At 36.2% G+C, this 20,625-nt stretch overlaps 1 long non-coding RNA gene across 1 annotated transcript; it reads left to right on the top strand.

The window, feature by feature from the left end:
* Positions 1–5,260: 5,260 nt before the first annotated feature.
* Positions 5,261–19,398, top strand: LOC109144714. Its single transcript, XR_002045627.3, has 3 exons — positions 5,261–5,396; positions 11,451–11,571; positions 12,233–19,398. It is a non-coding gene; the product is annotated as an uncharacterized LOC109144714 (long non-coding RNA).
* The last annotated feature ends 1,227 nt before the right edge of the window (positions 19,399–20,625 follow it).

Here is a 20,625-nt window from a genome sequence, read left to right as displayed (position 1 = left end):
TTTGTAGTTGGTATGCACATAGAAAACAACAACAAAAAAAACAGGCTAGAAGGTTTCAAAACTACTGCTTTAGTGTCCAAATACTGTTTTGGGCAGCATACAAAAGCCAAACAACTGAAAATAATGGAAGTGGGACATGGCTTGTGTTTGTTTAATTCACTGCACCCATATTCAATCTCATCTTGAAAGTGAGAAAGCTTGAATGGGTTACTGTGAGCCTCTTCATTCTGCATATGTTCACTTAATTAAAAATATGTCTAACTTTCATGTGTTTCAGCACTCTTGACTGTGAAGTTAAAGCCTCAGCCTCAGACAGATTCCAAATCAGATAAAGGTCCAAGCCTCAATACTACTGATCTCATGATCAGCTGTGAATTCTACCACTAAAGCATATGATTTTTGGGTGTCTTAACAACTGACAGGATATGGAAGTCTGTAGTTAGAGGACACAGGAGCATATTTAATTATTTGTTCAGCATTTAGACCTAGGAAAACATCTTCAAAATTTTCATGACATGAAATGTCATCTGGGGGTATTGACTAGCACAGAAGTACAAATAAAATTATGTAATATTTCCATAGAGAGTAGTAGACCCATTCCTCTCATAAATCTCTCCGTTTTGTATTGTGCGGTGAATATACAGCTTGGTATGAAAGTATAAAATAATGGTTTTCATGCAATTGGTTTTTAATAAACAGGGCAGTATCTTTGACATTCCTAAGAATGAGTTTTTCTGAGCATTGGCCAAATTATCTATAATAAATGGTTGTTAAAATAAAAGACCAATTTATTTAATTGCTGCAAATTGCAGTTTTGCATATGTAACTACTGTGAATTACTCATTGTCCCAGCCTTATCTTGCTTCTATGAACAATACTAAAGACATCAATGGGAAGCCAGTTAACAGAGATAAAAATCTATTTAAGCCTAATTTAAGAATTTAAGAAAGTTAAACTATTCCCTGTGATCCATACCAGATGTGCCTGTCAAAATTAAGCAGCCCATTCAGCAGTCTATTTCAAAATGATTCTGTGAGGGGCAAATAACTTTCTTTGCTGTTTTGGAAGGTTTTTTCATTCCAGTACCATTCTTTTAAGTAGGAAATAAGAACATACCTCAGTCTGTGAGGCTTTCTGGACTGGCATCCTGAATGCCTTGAAGTAAACTCCTTGGGGAAGTCAAGGTGACCTTTCAAGGTAGTGTGCTTGAGTACAAGGCGCAATCCTTGAGCAGGCCAAATTAAGATTATTTATGTAAAAACACAGCTGTCTTGATAAAGGAAGCCATATAGTTTTGTCAGACTACAATATTTAGCAGCATGCTTGAGATCTCTCATCCTGTTGCTTCAACCCTATCACCCTAGGAAAGAAAAAGAAAACAAATACAGAAGAATGGAGCTCAACATCAGCAAAGTAAACAAATGCCTTTTGCATAGTAATGCTGTTAACAGAGCTGCCCAGCTACATAGATGTAAACCCTTCCATTCTTGCATTGGAAGCAGGTAAAAATACTCCCCTTGCTGTCTTTGCAAAAGTTAAAAAGCCTTTGAGCCTGGGAAAGAATTTTGTAGTTCCTTTTTTGTTTATTTTCTCTAACCAGTTTAACCACTTCTTGTTTGTGGGACAACATGCACGTCTTTTGAAGACTGATTCTCCCAAAAACTATTCTTAAATAAATAAACCACTAAAACACTTGTTAAAATGTTTTCCTCTTCAAGACAGCATATCCTTAGGTGTTATACAGAGTAAGGTTTGCTAAACTCAGACCCAAAATAAGTATCACTGGTTCCTACAGAAAGTCTATATATGCATACGAACTCTACTGACATTCCAAACAGACAAAATCCTTATAACTGGTATTAAATGCTGCCATATAGAAATTGTCGGTATCTAGAGGAGTGGTTTTTTGTATTTATGGTAGCATTTTTTCTCTTGGAATACACTATGGACAATAATGAAATACCAAAATTACTACTGAATAGCTATTTTGTGATTTTAGATAGTTTAGTTTAGATTTAGATTTAGATTTAGTTTCTGAACATTGTCCCTTGGTTATGCTACTTCAACCACTTGAAACAAGCTTAGTTCCTGATGTACCAGTATATACTCCACAAGTTCATGTTTAAACTATCAACTAAAAGGCTAGCTAGAATCAGAAGCTGCAGTAACTTCTTGGTAACCCAGCAGCTACACATCTAGACTACTCTCGTAGCACTTATCTATATTTTGGTAACAAACAATAAATACCTCTATCAATTAGACCTACCAATAATGTTTTCAAATTGCTGTGGTATGATATGACATAGAAATTCAGATTATCAGTTTTATATAAAGCATTTGATACTTAAATATGTATATATTTTTTCTGGCTTCATTGACAATATTTAAAAGCAAACATGTCTCAAAATCAACCTGGGTAAGGTTCTAAAAGGCAACTTCCCTTCAGTGTCCTGAAGCCATACTAAACCTCTTGTGATCTGTATTCCAGTTACAGTATTGTGGCAGAAATCTCCCCAAAAGAGGACATTCTAACATGATGACATATCTATGTATAGTAATGGCAAATCAAATTTAAGAAGACCATAGAAATTTAAGAAGACATTAATCACAAGTATGAAGAATATTAAAATTGTGCAAAAACTACAATAGTCAATATCTCCGGAAAAAAAAGAAAGGAAATGTAGAAATCTAAGATTAAATCTGAGAGAAATGATTACTGTAATAGATATGCAAACAAACCAAAAATTATTCAGGAGAACAATACAGCCTGACACAGTTGCAGCAAAATAGCTAAAATTTGCCAAGATGTTTCTGAAGAACCCAATCCCCAAATATCCTGTATCTCAAGCTGAATAAATTGACTGACCCAGACGACCATTTGCCTTCAATACTGTTTTCTCAGTTAATGAACTTCTGGAATATACATATAATAGGAGTAGTAGCTCATGAATACAATGAATGCAATAGGAGTAAATGAATATAATTGTAGTAAATAAGCATATGAAAATAATGCTTCCTGTCTAGAGCAACAAACCTCCAAGATTACTTGTCATCCTGTGAAACAAGGCAAAGCCCAAACAGTGTAGGCAAAAGCACTAAAGAGATACGTCTATTACATGCCTACAAGTGAAGAATATTACAGATATGTTAAACATAGTATTTTCCAATATCATGGAAAATAGAAGTGGATGAGAAAATCATTCCTTTTCTCATTTCAGCAGACAGAAAAGGATTCTAGAAATCTGCAGTGGAAGAATAGCACTATTACTGTTATTATCTGTGCCTACTAATTTAGTGATGTTAGAGTCAAACAATGTGGCTACTTGTTTCTGACAGTAAGACACATTTTAAAGGGATTTTCAGGTATATCTTTCACTTTCTGGTATATGAGCACACAGACCTCATTTGTGTCATTAAGAGATAAGGAAATGAATCTCAACTTTCAAAAAAAAAAAGCAGTCTGTTTTTTCAAAGCAAGTTCTGAAACTTGCAGCTCCCCCTCAGAGAAAGCAGCAAGAAAAAGACAAAGGCATTTCAGTGTAGGGACAGATCTACAGGTACTAATTAATGAAAATACTATCAGAATTTTTAAACTCCCAAAGCCTTTCAGATACAAAAAGCTAATATGCAATGTTGTTTGCATATGTTAAGTGCTTAACTATTATGCTCGAGGAAAAAGAGATCATTAGTGATTTATGACCACTGAGATTACTGAGAGCCACACACAGAACTCTGAGGCACTCTGAACTTACACAAATACAGTTTAAGCAAATCACTAATGTGCACAGCTGCATTTCAAGCAAAGTCACTCTTTGAGTATGAAAATCTGACAGATTAACAGGATTCTCAACTCATTTTGAAGTATCAGCAAAGTTAGTTATGACCCCATATTTAAAAAAGAACTGTGAAGAACTGAAAAGCAATAATATACTGAAAAAAATGGACATCTGCATAGTCCCTGTTCAGGTGATCAGAAAATAGTGAAGGTATTGCACAGGGGTCACAAGAATGCTGGAATTACAAAGATGAGATAAAGCCAGAAGCAAGAAGACTGAACACCCAGAGCATAGCAAACAAAATCATCTCTGATGTAGAAGCCTGTAGTCTGAATGCAAGGACTCATAAAATGCCCCCAAATTATAACTGAGATGTCCAAGTAGATCAACTGTTACATATATGCATTTATTTAGCGACAAAGACAGTGAAAATTTGCTACAATTTTTTTACAAATCTTTCAGCAAACCAGGGGTGGACTTCTCAACCAATCTACAAACCCAATTAAAATTACACTTCAGAGCACTGTCCACACTTGTGAAAACTAGACAAAGTATAAAATGCTGCTGCAGTCCACATTATAGCAAAACCAATGAAACATTTCAATAAACACAAACATTACCTGATTTCAGCTGACAACATCTGAGAGAAGGCATACCATTTTCTGTTTGCTGTCTTGCCACAGATCAAGTCACCATTGAACACAAATAAATTGGTTATTCAGGTGCGAGGTAATTTTGTCTGGCTTTGACTCAGTTCTTTTTAATCAAAATGGAATCAGAATTGATCCATTCCTGCAAAGAGATGTAATCATAACTAATTAGTGTTTATGATGAAACATTGCCTGGTCAAAGTACTTTCAAATGGTTCTGAAAAAATGACGGTTGTGTATGCATTCTGCCTTATAAATACACCTTATTCTACTGGCAGTGGTAATAACTCAGAGAAAAGAACCCAGATGAAGGTCAAAGCCTATTCTGGCAGGCAAGCTAATGACTGTCCTGACATTGGTTGTGTCAAGCTAGACACAACCAGATATCTCCTGAGCATAAACCAAACACCTTCCATGAGGCTTTATAACTCCTGGTGATAAGTACTGAATTTGAGCTAGTTCCCAAAAAGAGCAGCTTGACTTTTTTTGCATAATTTGATGGTGCTGACTGATTTGGGCCCTTACTGTATCCTACAGTGATATCTGATGTAATGATACCCATCATGATATTATTGTAGCTATCCAAGTGGGGATGCATAGTGTGACACGACCCTGGAATGTGATGCACGTGTCTTGGATATTGAATAAAGATAAGCAAGAAACAAAGAGGAGGAGAGATAGCCATTCATATGGACTTGTCAGTACTGCACTACTATGCTACTGAGCTATGACTGGTAACCAGCACCATATTTGGAGTGTGATATGTGGTGTTAGCAAAGACTGTGATGCCTGATCAGAACAATCACGATTCAGTGAGACTGAGCCCTCTGCCAAAACCCTCCAAAATCCCCAGCTATTCCCTGAGTGTCAGAGGGCCATGCAGTTATGGGATTGCATCTCCTATAAATGATCAGATGGTGTCCAGCTGGCCTTGCAAAGAACATCAGAGTTTTCCGCTCCAGAGGGGAAGGTCAGTCTTTCATGTTTCTTGTGCTACCTCTAGCTCTTCCTGGCACTCACTAATCCTAATGTGTTACAACAACCTGCTTCGCAGTACTGGCACACACAGGATTTCCCTTCAGATGGCGATAGAGCTGAAAGAAGCAGATTTGTTTATTCTCTCAGAGAAGAACCCAGAAATAGGTCTGAAATAGATTTGGAAACAGGCAATACTCTGTGTGGGAGTCTCTCTGTAGAGAAGAGTAGCATCAAGCAGTATTGTTGTTTAAATTAATTTGCCTGCTTTAGTTTCTAGATAATAAATGATCCAGGGAAACAATCATGAGATGCTGTACTAAAAAATGCCCTAAGAAAAAGGGGAAAAGGATGTTTCAGCAGCAAACATGCAAGGAAGTAGGCTTAATGGAAGACTAAATACAGGGAGACTTATAGTTTAAAGAAGGATCACACTAATGGGGTTGTTAAATGTAGGGAATTATGAAAGGCTAGGGGACTCCTAAGACATGGAAATTTTCCATTTTGAAGATTGTGATATAGAGAATTATTTAGAAATCCTGGCCCTTCACTCCTTCACACACCCTTCAAGTATTCCCTATGAGCCCCTCAAAAGACAAACACAAGTTAGAGAACAGCATTTTGAATGAAACAGCTGCTTTTGAAGGATGAGTTAAAAATGTAAAGAGTCTGAAAGTTTTTGCAATTGGAAAAGGAGGGGATGAGCCTCTAAAGGTGGAGGAAACATGGATTAATATCCCATGATACTGATAAAACACAGATTCACCTTTCTTTCACCAGAGCTTTGTGGTCCTTTTAACTAAGATGCAGATATAATATAGATAAACACATCTCACAAAATCAAGATTATGCAAGACAGTGAGCTAAAGAAGATAAATAATTGGCTTTTCCTGTCAGACTCTTGCTAAACTGAAAGATGCAGCCTTTTTTAAGTCTATGGTGCATATGAAATGAAAGTGGTAGGAATGACTGATACTAGAGCAACAAAGTCATCTCAAATTAGTAATTCACTCACTACATACAACTTTATACAAGTTTTTAACAAAAAATTATTGCCTCAATATATTAAAGGCACACAGCACTCCTAGCAATTTGCAGTAGAGTGGACAGTTTTCACTGCACCTTCTCACACTGAATTGCTTAAGTTTGAGATGACCAGTAAGATTAATGAGTTAGTTAGAAAAGTGAGAAAGGCTAAGGGAGATACTGAAAACAAAATGACACAAAAACCTAGCGTTATGCACCTCCTATTACCATCAAGTATCAGAACAGAAAGTCTAAAAAAATTCACATTACAAAAAAGTGTAGATTTTTAAAAACAAGTCTCACATTTATATGTTTTTATTCTTATTTTGCTTGCTCTAACAATCTATTCCTCAGTATAAAGCTATGCATGTGGCACCTTACAAAGACAGTGTTATAATCATTATGGTTGGAAAAGACCTCTAAGATCATCAAATTCAAAAAGCAATAAAAGGTCTTCTGCATTATCTCAGAAGAAAGCTCAAACACAGCAGCATATTTAGTAGTTTTTGTGTAACTACCAGTGAGTATCCTCATTCAAAAATGTGTATTATTCTGGTGTTAGCTTTCAGAGGTGTGATGTAGAATTGGGATCCCTGTGTCCATTGCCCATGGAAGACAGGAAGATGTAATTTTGTCCTACTGTCTCAATAGTGGCAGCTATTTGATACAATACTGGCAGTGCCCCTACAGAGACTCTGATATAGTACTCGAAAAAGAATAACTGATATTATCAACGACTCCAGAGTTTTCTCCAGAGTTTTTGCCAGTGTGTGGCAAAGTATATACCAGAGATTTACAAGAAAATATTATTCTGAACATAATATACCCTAAAGATATATCATTTAAGTTGAAAGAATTGTCATTTCATAGGCCAAAGAGGAAAATATTTTAGTCACTTTGTTTCAATCAATGATGTTATGCGTTGTCTGTTTCTTAGCTACAAACTGAACTATCAAATAAATATCTCAAAAAGCCTGCTAAAAAATTATCCAGGCTTGTCTAGTAGCTACTGGCTTGTTGGAAAAACAGATATAGAAATAAAGCATACATCAAAGTAGTACTTATACCTCTGGATGACTGTCAAAGTCAATTATTGTATGCTAAGAACTTACTGATACTTTATTTCTTCTGCAATCATATGCAATATGAAAAATCACTTAAATTATTCTATAGACTAAAGTATTTCCACAACTTCACCTTATCTGTAGATCAGAAAAGCAAGCTGACACAGAGAGGCAATAGGTAAGGCAAGATGCTTTACTGTGTTTTAGGCTTCTATATTTTCTTTCCAGTTCTAAGAGAAACAAGCAGATCCTAGCATAGAAGGAGAAGTAAATCCCAAAGGAGGAATTTTCACATCAGCATAATTATGTGTTAGAAAAATACTTTTTTTTTCTTTTCTACAATATAAGAAAGAAAGTATTCACAGACCAAATATGCAAACAGTTGTTGGAAAGATCTCAGGACCTTCTCTAACTAACTGAGACACTGAGATGTGGTCTGATCAACCATATTTCCCTTAGTCACCTGTAAATGATAATCCCCTTCAGTCCCTTGTTAGCCTATAAAACTGTTCAACCAGCTTCCCTGAGAAACACTGCACCAAGAGGACTCCATTGAAAAGTCAATAGCACTGAGTGACCTTAAAATAGGAGCACATCAGCTGCTGGCCAGATTATTCCACTGGTAAGAGCCCAGCACCTGTTAGGGTTTGTTACGATCCCCTGGCCACGTGCATGTTTCTACTAACCCTGCCTTTTTTCCTGCTGCCTCACAGGGATGATATCACACAATACTCAGCAATTTTTCCTCCAGCAGGGAGGGCATTTGATGGTCAATACACTGTGATATAAAGCAAAGGAAGATTTACTGATAATACCAGATTAATTGCTTGGCTGACCTTCAGGATTTTTTTCAGATGATGCGTATTTCCCCATCAAAAGTATAAAAAATGTCAGTATCATAAACTGGAGAAGTGACAACCACATGGAATATAAATGGAATCTGTATTTTAGAAGGAAATATTGTGTAATCTAAAAACTATTGCTCTAGTGCATCGGGTATCTAATTATGAAGACTGATAATGACTGTAAATGCTTAAAGTTTCTCAGGCACTCTTACCACTTTTTTTCATTTAAACTACTATTTAAAGTAGTCTTTGCTATCATCCTATCAGCCAGTAACCACAGCCATACAGTTCAGTGTTTAAATACGATTGTTCAGTGCAAGGGAATTTAATTGTTTTGGTCAACGTCCCAGGCAACCTCAAGAGATATGTCAGATGCCTTCAAGGTTAAAAGGGACAGGACAGAATCTGTACCTTACGTTAGGTTTGCTCAGTGACACAGCAATTGCAAAAGGATTAAAAGTGTATCTCTACCCTTTCAATGAGCCCTTTCAAAGCCAGTGAAAACGTGATCTGAATCATCCACATAACCTAGAGTCAGGCAGAGCTAAGGTCCTGAAACAATCTGGTAGTGGTAAACTGTGTTCCAGAATCCAGGCATTTGTGAGAAAGTAGAAGTGTCTCCATGCTGTGCTCCACTGTACTGTAGAGATACACTCCTAAATCTGACAAGCCCTCAGAATTAAATTGTTTTACTGCTATTCTTAATATTCAGCGTGGATGAAATTCAGCAGCTAACAAAAGTCAAAGTGACATTCATCTTTAGAATAATCTATTTGAAGCCTATGTCCCCAAGATTATTTGCCCTTAATTTGCAAAGCAAAAAGCTCTTCATTAGCAAAAGAATCTCTGAATCCCACACTACAAATTCAGAAAAAAGTTTTGCAGCTATTCCTAAAACTGAATAGATTAAACCTCAGTTAGATAAACCTGAAGATGACAGTGATAAGTAAATTGCTAATGTGAAGACAGTGAATTTAGAAAGCCCTTCTGTTAAAAAAGAGTACATGTAAGTACATCCATTTATATAATTACTAACTTCTACTAGGGGAAAGGATGTTCTCTGAAGTTGAGAGAAGCTGTTTAAACTTTTTTGGGCAGAAGTATTTGAAATACAGATATATCAAAAATGATAGAAGTTAATGAGAACAGGGGCAAGAAAACTTTGCCTTTAAACTGAAAGCATAATTGTTAAGAGAACCTATCCTTAAGTTATGGTAAACTGTTTTATACTATGGAGGGGATGAAGTTATATGCTGTCCTTATATGCAGCTGTCATTAATGAAACAAAATACATTTTCTGCAAGCCAACCATCACACATCATACATCACATATCAATAAAATTTCTGCTTCATCTTCAGATGAAATATAAATCTTATTCCAATAAAATGGAGGATCATGGGAAGATGGGGAAAAGCCTATGCCTAAAACAATGGATGGCAACTTCTTCCTTATGAAGAGGCTACAAAAAACAACAATAAAAGCTATGAACAAAATTATTGATTACTACTTGCAGCTGGGTTATTTGAAAAGCAGAGAAAGTCCAAGGTGACTTCTTAGTTGAAAATAACATCATAGATGTACATAATAAAGTCCATTTCATCTCTGGGTACCAACCCACACAGTGCTCATGTGACACTGACTTTTTATCATATTTATGGAAACCAATATAATATAGGGAAGAGTGAGACACGGCTCCTATAGTTAATACATATCAGATCTTCCTTCCATCACACTGTCATAGTGTTGAGACATGCTGCTGTGCACTCCAGCTAATGTAAACATTTAAATAACAAGGCACTTTCTTTTTCACTCCCGATGTACAGAGCCCAATGTTCTCTAGATGCGAACATGTATCACAGATGTGATCTCTTTTGTTAGAGATACTAAAAATGAAATTCTGGGTTAAAACTAGGTCTGTATTAACAAATTAACATACAAAGATCAGACATGTTATTATTCCTAACAAAGACTATTAATTACAAAAAGCTGAGGTTACTAAATACAATCAAGACATTTATTTGTAAAACCATTTAAAGAGAATAACAAACCGAAAAAGCAAGGCCAAACTTACTTACACATTTCCAGAGAGATGACTCATTAAAATACTGGTTTGCTGCTTAAATGTTACTCTGATGAGTGTTTAGGAGAAACCCCACATCTAAAACCCCCTGTACTTGTTATTTCTTTCCACATAAAAAGTTATTTTATAATGCATAACTTCAAGTACTTTTAGGAAAGAAATTATGTTTAGCTTGGTTTTATAGTAGCATGGGTATAGATGTTAAAAGCAATTAGCAAGAAAACATTGAGACTTCCTGGGTAACACAAAGGTTTATTGTTTCAGAGATTCTGTTCTTTTCTCTTTCCTTGACTTCTTTTGAAATGCTGAAACTCAGTTATTAACCTTTCAAACTTTCCACAAAGCTTCATTTCTTGAACAATTACATGCTCATTATATGTAAAGAAAATACGTAACAATTAAACAGAGCTTTTCTTCTCAGGACTCCTCCACCTTTAAGTTCAAATTCTGATTCCGTAAATTTAAGGTGGGGTATTTTTTGGAAATAACTTTAGTGGCACACAACTGGTGGATTTTTTCATGTGACTGACTTCAGCCTTCAGAATACTTGAGAGTCCTTTTGAAACCAAAAGTGTGACATTTACCTGGGTGGTTAGAAACCCATGTTTTGGAGATGTAAGACTGAGTACTAGTCCTTGCCCTAGAATTTGAGTTATCATTACAGAGACATTACTTTGCTCTACACCTTTTTTACTCCATGCTAATTAGAGTTTAAATCCTATTAAAAAGTGAATAAGATAAATCCTATTTTAAAGATGAGTTTAATCTTGCCTTAAGACATCAATTTGACCATTCAATACTCAGAAGTTTGTGAAGTTTTCAGAAAAGCTCAAGAAAAAGGTGATTTTCAAGGACAAGCACAGTAGGATTTTAAAGAATTTAAAAGCATGTGAGAACAGTTCAAGATCCAAATTTTTATCAGTTAGGGAATGAGAGGGAGAAAAAAAATGGACTTGGTACCTGTTCATGTTGATTTTCTTTACCTTCTTTCCCTATTAATACATCCCTTTAATTATTTCATACTATTTTCCAGGTGTGGTATTATTTAACCTGAGACCTATAGGTTCTGAAAAAGTTTGGACCTGTTGCTCAAAACCAAAAATGTTTTGCAAGAATACTGGTTTTGTCATTGCAGGAAATCTTGCAATTCAAAGGTAAATAAACCCTAAGTATAATTACAGAGTAAGTATTTTCAGATTTAAAATTGCTTTGAAAATCAGATCTAATTGAAAGCAAAAAAAAGAGTCTGACTCAGAAAAATACGCATATTGTTTTTATTAACTGATCTATCCTGTGAAAAAATAACACACTGTATCCCAAACTACAACTTTAGGATTTGATGTCTCTTTTTTCCAAAGCAAGTATGCTTTATACAATGGGAGACAGATGTTTCCCTGTTTTTGTATAATTAAGTTTACTAATTTAGATCTCAGTTTATTATTCAGATGTTTGATGTTGTAACTGAGCTATATTTAACTATTGATCATTAAAAGAAAGGAAACAATGTAGTGTATTTTAACAACTACATTGTGAACAACTTGGTTTAACAAATAGTTTTTAACAAATAGGTTTGAAGACGCTAATGTATTTATGACTTTGTATATATCACTACACTGAGACAGTTAAAAGTAATTTAGCAATACATTCTGTAATGCATAGTATAAACCATGGATTAAAAAATTGAAAGGAAAATGGGTTAATACAAGATAGAAAAAGAAAACCCTCACGAAACTTTTACAGTGAAACAGAAGGGGGTTCTGTTTCATGCTGTCTCCAAAATTTTACTGATTATATTTTTTATTCTATTTTTATTAGGAATCTGTCAAACAATCAAAGTAATCTATTTTCTAATAATGCAGCCTACAACTAAATCTCCAAGACTTCAGCTGATGGAACACAGAGGAACCATAGCTCATGATTAGTCTTGGTGGTTATGGGAAATACTTTTCAAAGGAGGGAAGAACTGTTACTCCTCAAGACTCTTTTTCCACATTCAGTAATTAATCTTCCAAAGATATCCCACTCTCATCTTCCTGCCCTTTTCCTGAGGTTCTTTTCTGCAAGAGGATTTGGGAACATATTCTGGATCTCTGCTCAAATTCCCCAATGGGCCCAGCCTCAGATTCTCCATAATAAAAAAGCCAACCTCTTGGAACCACTTCTAAACAGGTTTTCAAAAGTTCATTACGTAAGTTATAATCTATCTCACATTACTCTAACCTCGTGATGCAAATGTCAGCATGCTAATGGATAGGTCATGTCCAACCTTCTCCTTCATCATATGGCAAGAAGGGACTTACACAATCATTCACTTTAAACATTTCTGCTACAGCTGAAGCAACCAGAAGACTAACGTGTCTATTTATAGTATTTCTAATTATGTGTGTATTAAATAGCAGTGGCACTTAATATGTGTTTTAGAATAACTTCCTTTTCCACTGACAGTTTTTTTTCCAAGCTGTCTCCAATTATCTCAAGAGGCTGGGCTCAACATACTAACATACCACTCACACATATGCTTGGGACAGTCTCAGAATAGTAATGTCACTCTGCCTAGAGACTGGCAACTTTAGAAGAGATGTTCAGATACCACCTCAGGTAACCTAGAGAAGTCACGAACACATGCAATGTAAATTCAGCATGATTTCTGCTTCTCTTTTTTCCGAGTTATTCCACTGTAGGAAACCTACAGTGCTTTGCTCACTATTACTCCTTCTGTTAGCAGTCCTTCAAACTTTCAAAATAAGATTTTGACATTCACTTCTATGATTCCATTCAGACTGTCACAAAATTCTGTGGAATTCTGTGAATCGGTTCTTGATTTTTTAAACATCATCTTACAGACCAATATGAAAGATTTTTTGACATAAGCATTAAAATCCAGACTGAGTTTTGGTATGAGAGCAAGGAAATGTGGGAACAAAAGCTGTTTCAAAATGGTGGTAGGAGGAGATTAAAAAACAAAAATCTCCTTTGCAGAGGCAGTATTTAAAAGGCCCAATGTACCACTTTTTATTTAAATTTATTATCAGAAATTACATATCCAGAATAAACTAGAAATTGCACAAAGTGTGTCAAATATTGTCATATTAAGTAACTATTATATTAATTGATTTAAATGGGGTTATAAAATACAACTGATCCTATGAATCCAATATTCCTTTTCACATATTTTGAAAATCTTTCAGCATCAACAGTGGTACTGTTGTTGCCCTTTGACCTCTTCCAGAAAGAAATTATAGGAAGCTAATTTTGCTCTGAAAAACTGAGGACATAAAGAGAAGAAAGCAGAGAAAGAAGGTGCAACCTTCCACTTCATAGTCAGCAGTAGCAAAAATAATTTAGTTCATATTTAACTACTTGATAGCTCTACCTTTGAACGTTATGGTCACCTTGTTGGAACAGAGGATTCCTTTCATAGCACTAAAGTGGAAAAATGTGCATTTACATTTTGAATCCTAAGGAAGGCTCTCAGTGTTTTCCTAAGGAAACGCTTTTTGACGGCATCATTCTTCATGTTATTTCATTATTTCAGATAGACTTGCTCCCACTGTGCAAAAGACTCCTCAGCATCTGGTAAAGTTATTTTCCTATTTTCGTGGAAACAGGCCAAGATGTGCAGTAACAGCTAGTATCTCTGTAATAATGAAGTAACTCTTTCCTGGAAAGTTAGAAGTTTAAAATTATTTTTAAATAAATATCTAAAAAGCAATATTACAATGTAAAAAACACAGTTCATTGCATTACTCCCTGAAAAGAAAATACTAGAAATATGTGTGTGGAAGGAAATATTATTATGCAGCATATTATTATTTAGTAGAGAGAAAGTCATTGTACATACTTACCCCTGTTCTGCTAGTCCATATGATTACATCTACACTGCGCCACAAGTAAAGGTCTGGGTCCATGATCATTTACAGGCCTGCCTTGCACATTTTTTTAGCATGAACAGCTGAGAAAACTTGGTGTTATTTCAGGGATCACATTCAAAGCAGGGAAATCAGGTTTATGCCATCCCTTCATGAGGACCTTTGTTCACAATTCTAGGTGTGGACGGGGCAGGTGTGCTGTGCCATGCCGTGCCCCGCTGTCTCTCTGGATTTCACAGAGATGCCACGTACTTGTAGGGTCCCTCCTATGAGGCCCCTGTTGTGAGGGGTAAGCAGAACGCCTGGGCAGCCTAAAGCAAGGCTGCTTGTGGGGTTGCACCCATCCCGGCAGCTGAGCAGGGTCAGTGCAGCACACGCTTGCTGACCACTGTAACAGCACTGTGGATGTGATTTATATCAGCATGAACTGTAGACAAGATGCCAAGTAGATGTGACAAGAAATAAGCAGGAAAAGTGGGAATGTGGGAAAACCTTTTCACTTCTCCATCATTATTGTCCACCAAAAGCTAATGGGAGAGAGAGGAACGAAAACCAGATCTCCCATACCTCTGCTCCATGAGACCTCTCCTGTTTCTCTCTCTTGTTTTTTTATCACATTGAGGGCGGATTTGTTGATTTTAAAATATCTTTAGGACTACTGCAGATAAGCTGAAGCTAACAGACTACACTCAAGTATTTTGCTTGAACTCTAGACCTTACTCTGGCACATCTTCCTTTTATTGTATTACTGTCTCCTCTCTTACCATAAAAAGAATGAAAATGTACACTAACCATTTCAATTGGTTTACTGGGCTCATGATGACTTTGACAACTGATGTATGTTTGATAACTACATGGCACTCATTTATTAATGTTTTGGTCAACATTTCTCCACATTTCATTCCAGGAAATCCTTCTATTCAATCCAGTCTCCAGAGGTGGATAAGCTGGGTGTGGGTACAGCTTGCTGATATTACCAAGATTTTGCTTATGCTGAAAACTGATGATCTGGGAGAAAACTCTTCTAAGAATACTAAAAATATCGCTTATCTTGTGCTTTTTACCTGCTTGATATTCTTGCTTCTCTATCTGCTTTGGTCTTTTTCCCTTTTCCTCTCTCTACATGTACACATAAATGCACAAACACCACTACCTCCACTTGGAACATTCCCTCGTCTCATCTCGTCTCATCTCATCTCATCTCATCTCATCTCATCTCATCTCATCTCATCTCATCTCATCTCATCATCTCATCTCTCCTTCGTTCTGCCTTCAACAATCCAGTATTTAACTCCTGGAATCTCACCTGACTTCACTCTGCCCATGTCCTAAGCTTAGTACCTACCTGGCACTATCTCCCATGAAGGCCGGTGCCTCTCTCTGGATGGGTACACAGAGGGGTGAAGAGCTGTCAGAATGCAGAAAGAAAACCCTTGCACACCACATAGATTTTAGGCATAGCTGAAGCAGTCTAGACAGCAGTGCCAGCCCAGCATTCAGATGGAAGAACAGGGAGAGATCATTTCAGGGGATCATGGTGAGATTTTTTTCTCATAAAACCCATGTCAATAAACGCTAGAAATGAAGGAAAAAGCTATCTATACACATATCCCAGTGTATATAATGGTCAAATACACACTGTCTCTAGACTAGAATTTTTTTTCTGTGGTAAGAAGACTAGGGCAAAGTGAGATCTTGTAAAAATGTTCACCTTGAATTTAACATGGACAGTGTTTTACAAATCTCAAGCAACAGGAAAAGTTGTTTTGTTTTGTTTGGGGTTTTTTTTCACCTATTTTCACTCACAGTGCTAGCCAGGAACAGAAAACATGATCAGAAAGGATAAAACAAACTAGGAAGTTTTAATTTTCCCATAGGTTATGGTGTATTTTTTCACGACAAAGGATTCCCATTTCTCTCCCACTACAGGAAATCACTGATTTACAAACATTCACCATGGGACTGGTGGGAACATGGAGCACGGGGAACTGTACTTCCATTTAAAAAGCAGACCCCTTTTTTGGACTGTACTGAGTAAGCAGTGTTCTGCTGACACTGCAAAACAAACAAACTACCTAACTTCCTGCTACATTCTGCACTGACTAAAAATCTCTTCCAAGGCTCATGTCTGTGTAACTCTTAGAGGCGTTTAAAAATTATTGGGAGACGGAATGGTTGTTGTTTTGGGGGAGGGTTTTAATTAAAAATTTTTGTAATTCATAAATGTTAAAAGTCCTTTATGTTGCTGGATAGTTGCCAGATATGAAATCTTTAACCCTGCTGGAAATTTCATGTAGTGATGTCTTGAGAGTAATTAGGAACAATAAGAATCATGCTTAATGGAGGGCAAAGAGAATTTTCTGTGAAGGCTGATATTTGCAAGTTTCATTTTCGTTGAATGAAATTTTTCATTTGACAAACTTCAAATAAAGGAGCAGCAATCTGAGAGTTTAGTAAAAAGAAATCATGAATCATGCAGTGATTAATACATGTAGTCCTTGCATATTACCTACCTGTTGCATCCTCTTTCTGAGACACTTTGATGAGAGGTTATATTGTGCCCTTTAAAGAAGACACCAAAGGCAGCACGGCTGAGTTTAGAGCTAATAACCTCCAAAGGGTTACCAGGTAAGCAGCAACATACTATCTGGTTTTGAACATCTGGATTCACATGAGAAAACTTATAGAGGAGTCTAAACATTAGTTTGATTAGATATCTGGTTACGACTTCATATGGCTCCAACCTGCTGGGAATTTCCCTTCCAAAAGCTTCACATTCCTGTAGTATCGCAACAAATGACGCCATCTTGAAATCACTAAGAGTGAAACTACTGTCCAGCAGTACATTCATGATATGTTGATAAAGCAGTTTGAACTACAGCACATGTATTCTATCTAATAAATTTGAACTGATGAAGTAAAATCCATACAATCTAGTGCAAAGAATTTCTGCAGGAACATACAGTGACTTAATATGTGTGCACATGTGTGCAGATCTAAGGATATTCCTAAGTCCTTGCAGTAATCCATTATAAATGGAAGGAACAGAGATGTAGCAGAATGGACTGAAGAAAAAAGAATGCAAAACAGCAAGTAAAAATGGCTTTGTGGGGCAGATACAACAGACAATTTAGGTTCTTAGCATACACCTAGGATTTAAATGGTGATTATGCATTTAAATCTGATTCCCAGACACCCTCCGCTCTTCATTCTTTCCCTTAGAGTCCTCTGCATTCTTCTAAGGATGATGAGAATTTTCCAAGTGACAATGAACTGGATAATTTGATGCCTAGATCAATTTCAGCATCCAGAAGACATATTTCCGCTAAAATATGTGAGGTGGCCAGTCTGATTGGTATTCTCAAACCATTCATGAAAATCTCCTGGAGCACTGGGGTCTCTACAAATGTGTTAGCAAAGTTGCATTCTGCTCAGAGAGAGGACCTGCAGAGGAGCTTCTGTCTGTACACTCTCTCCACATTATACCCTAAAGGTCAGTAGACTTACATATTGCCTTCTATGCAGGACCATGCTAACTACCATGTGAGACCACTGCTGTATTTTGCTAAATAATTTTTCTATGTGAAACACAAGAGTGATACTCAGAACAGACCCTAGAGACCATGAGTTTTTGCTCTTAGAGAAACACAAGTAGCAAACTACAAAAGATTGCTGATTCTTCATAGATTTTCTTCCTGACTCAATGTTTCTTGAAATTTTTCCTGCACACTTTCAATAAATGCAATGAAAAATATCCTCCTTTACTTTTCTTTAGTCTCTGAATTGAATTTTATTACAGGTGGTGAAAGTAATTCATATAAAAGCCTTTAAGCAGAGCAAATCACTAACCAAAGTTCCTATATTGTTCTTCCTATACAAATGCTCTAAGCAGTAACCTATACTACAAAAGACAGGCATCACCAGCTGTGCTTCTGGCCATATCTTAAAAAATAGCCAAGTCCTGCCCAGGTGTTTTTTAAAGCAAGAGTTTAGAGTTGTGCTCTGAGAATTGCACCTCCATAGAATAAGGAGATCCTTCTGAAAGCCCAGAGCAGATTATGCCTGGGCTCCAGAAAGGGGAAACATTCAGAAAGCTGTCTACTCTCAGCAGTTCCTTTTTTAGCATTCCTACCACTTTGCTAGTTTCAGGCAGCAGCCTGTTGATTTTAGGCAATCACATTCTTAAAGTATTCCAGGTTTTGAATTTTGTTTTGGTGCACTCCATTGCCAGAAACACTGAAGAGGGACACATGATGCTAGTTCAGTGTTCTGAATTCACCAAGAGAAATGGACTGAAAAACAATTAAGTAACAGATGGATCTAACTTTGGCCAGTGCAGATTCTGTATTCACCAGAGAAGCTGCTTAAAGCATGGGAGGGCCCACCTCCAGATGGTGAAGAACCTTCATCTTCTCCAAGTTCACTAGTCATTTCCTGTAATTACTGTATTGGACTACCTTCTTCAAGCCAAGGAAGTTCTATCACTGAGGCAAACAAAAGTAACTGCACAGTATAGCAAACTTTTGCTATCTGAATTTTGATTAAGAACAATATGTTTCTCCCCAGTTTAAAAGTCTTTCCAGTACTAATTGTAGGAGGAAAATGTTTTTTTCCAATCTTGTAAAATTAGTGAAAAAAGAAAATTAAGAATCTGACTACATATATGTGATCTATGTTGTCTTTAAGAAAATATCTTGAGTAGAGCTTCTAAAATGTCTCAGCAGTAGCAATACAAATTTGCTTCTGTTAGTGATTTATTCACAGGAAATGGCTTTAAAGCATAGCAACACACCGCAGATAGGATAATTAGGTACTGTATTTTGGGCTCTCACAGTAGGTTTTCCTCTAATATACCAAAAGAAGAATATTTAAAAAAAAAATTTAGAAACCTTCTACATCTCTTGACATCCGGAATAATAAACTGTCTTGCTACCTTTGCACAATCTGTAACTCCCCAGTATCTGCAGGAAATCCACAAGAAAAACCTCACTTACGCACATATTCACCACAGTAAAATCACGTGGTCGGCAAGGTGAAAATAACAACTGAAGCCTGATGCAGCTGGAATACATTTGAAATATAAAAAGACAAAACAACCTACTCCTCAGCATTATTTTGTCTAGAATAAGTTATACTTTAATGCATTTTATTATAAATATATAATTAAAATAAACAATTATAAAAAGCCAAAAAATTTTACAATTATTTTAATGTGAATTTTAAAAACCATTGCAATGTAAAATGGGTGTGTTTTGGAAGGACTCAAATGTAATTTAGTCATTCTGTGATGCTATAATCCTTTATGTCAATAGAAACCTTCTGTGCTTGCTCAAACTTGTCTACTCTCGAACTGCCTGAAATTGATGTTTGACCTTCTGGGTTTAAAATCTACATATATATCAATTTTTATCCATAACTGCACATTTTATGAAAACATGGCTAGATAGCTATTAAGAAAATAAATTACGCCCTATTTTAATTTAATGCATACCTTATTAGGTGATATCTTTAGACAAATATTCTTAGTCATACAAGGAAATTTTACACTATGTTCAGCTTGATGAGTACCACTCTACAGTACCTCTGTCTTTACAACATAAAATACTTCTGTCAGAGCTTCATAGCCAACATATGTACAGAAAGCATGTAGTTAACTTCAGAAACATAAATTTCAGGCACGCCAGTTCTTAATTTTGAACAAAAGACTAGGGAGGGGTGAACCACTGCTGTCCAAACAAAAGCCAAATAGGAATGTTTTCTAGGGTTTAAAAAGGTTACACTAAATTTGCTTGTTTGTTTTCTCTCAGTTTTATGCACTGTGGCACTTCCTAGATTCAGGCAGAAGCTCAAATACAGTGCTAAGAGAAGAGCTCTTCCTCTGCTACTCTATTTCTGCTCTGATGAGAAACAGGAAATACCAGCAGTCTCATGAGAGTTCCTGTTCTCTGCAGATCCCCAGCTCAAATGGGGATCATTACACAAACCCATCTGAGCCTGAAAACTTTTTGAAATTGTGGGACACAAAAAAATCCTAGCAGAATTCAGTAGCTTAATCATTTGAAGACCCTCATAAGTACGTAGTGAAACAATACTATTTATCTGACATGGCTACAACAAGTCCTAACTATTAATAAACATTGAATGGAAATATTTTCAAGTCTATACACAGATATTTAAAATATGCTTTAATGAATAAATAAACATTTTAAAACAGGGGCTCATGTCTTTACTTTGCAATAGCTTCAAGGGACTAGATTTCTCACAGGTGTCTTTTAATACCTATTCTGATAAGCAGAATCCTTCAAACTTTACCATTAAGTATATGAAACCTTGGCCTCT

Source organism: Corvus cornix, chromosome 3, assembly GCF_000738735.6.
Source record: "Corvus cornix cornix isolate S_Up_H32 chromosome 3, ASM73873v5, whole genome shotgun sequence".
NCBI lineage: Eukaryota > Metazoa > Chordata > Aves > Passeriformes > Corvidae > Corvus > Corvus cornix.
The sequence above is the reverse complement of the archived record's forward strand: the minus strand, read 5'-3'. Positions and strand labels throughout refer to the sequence as shown.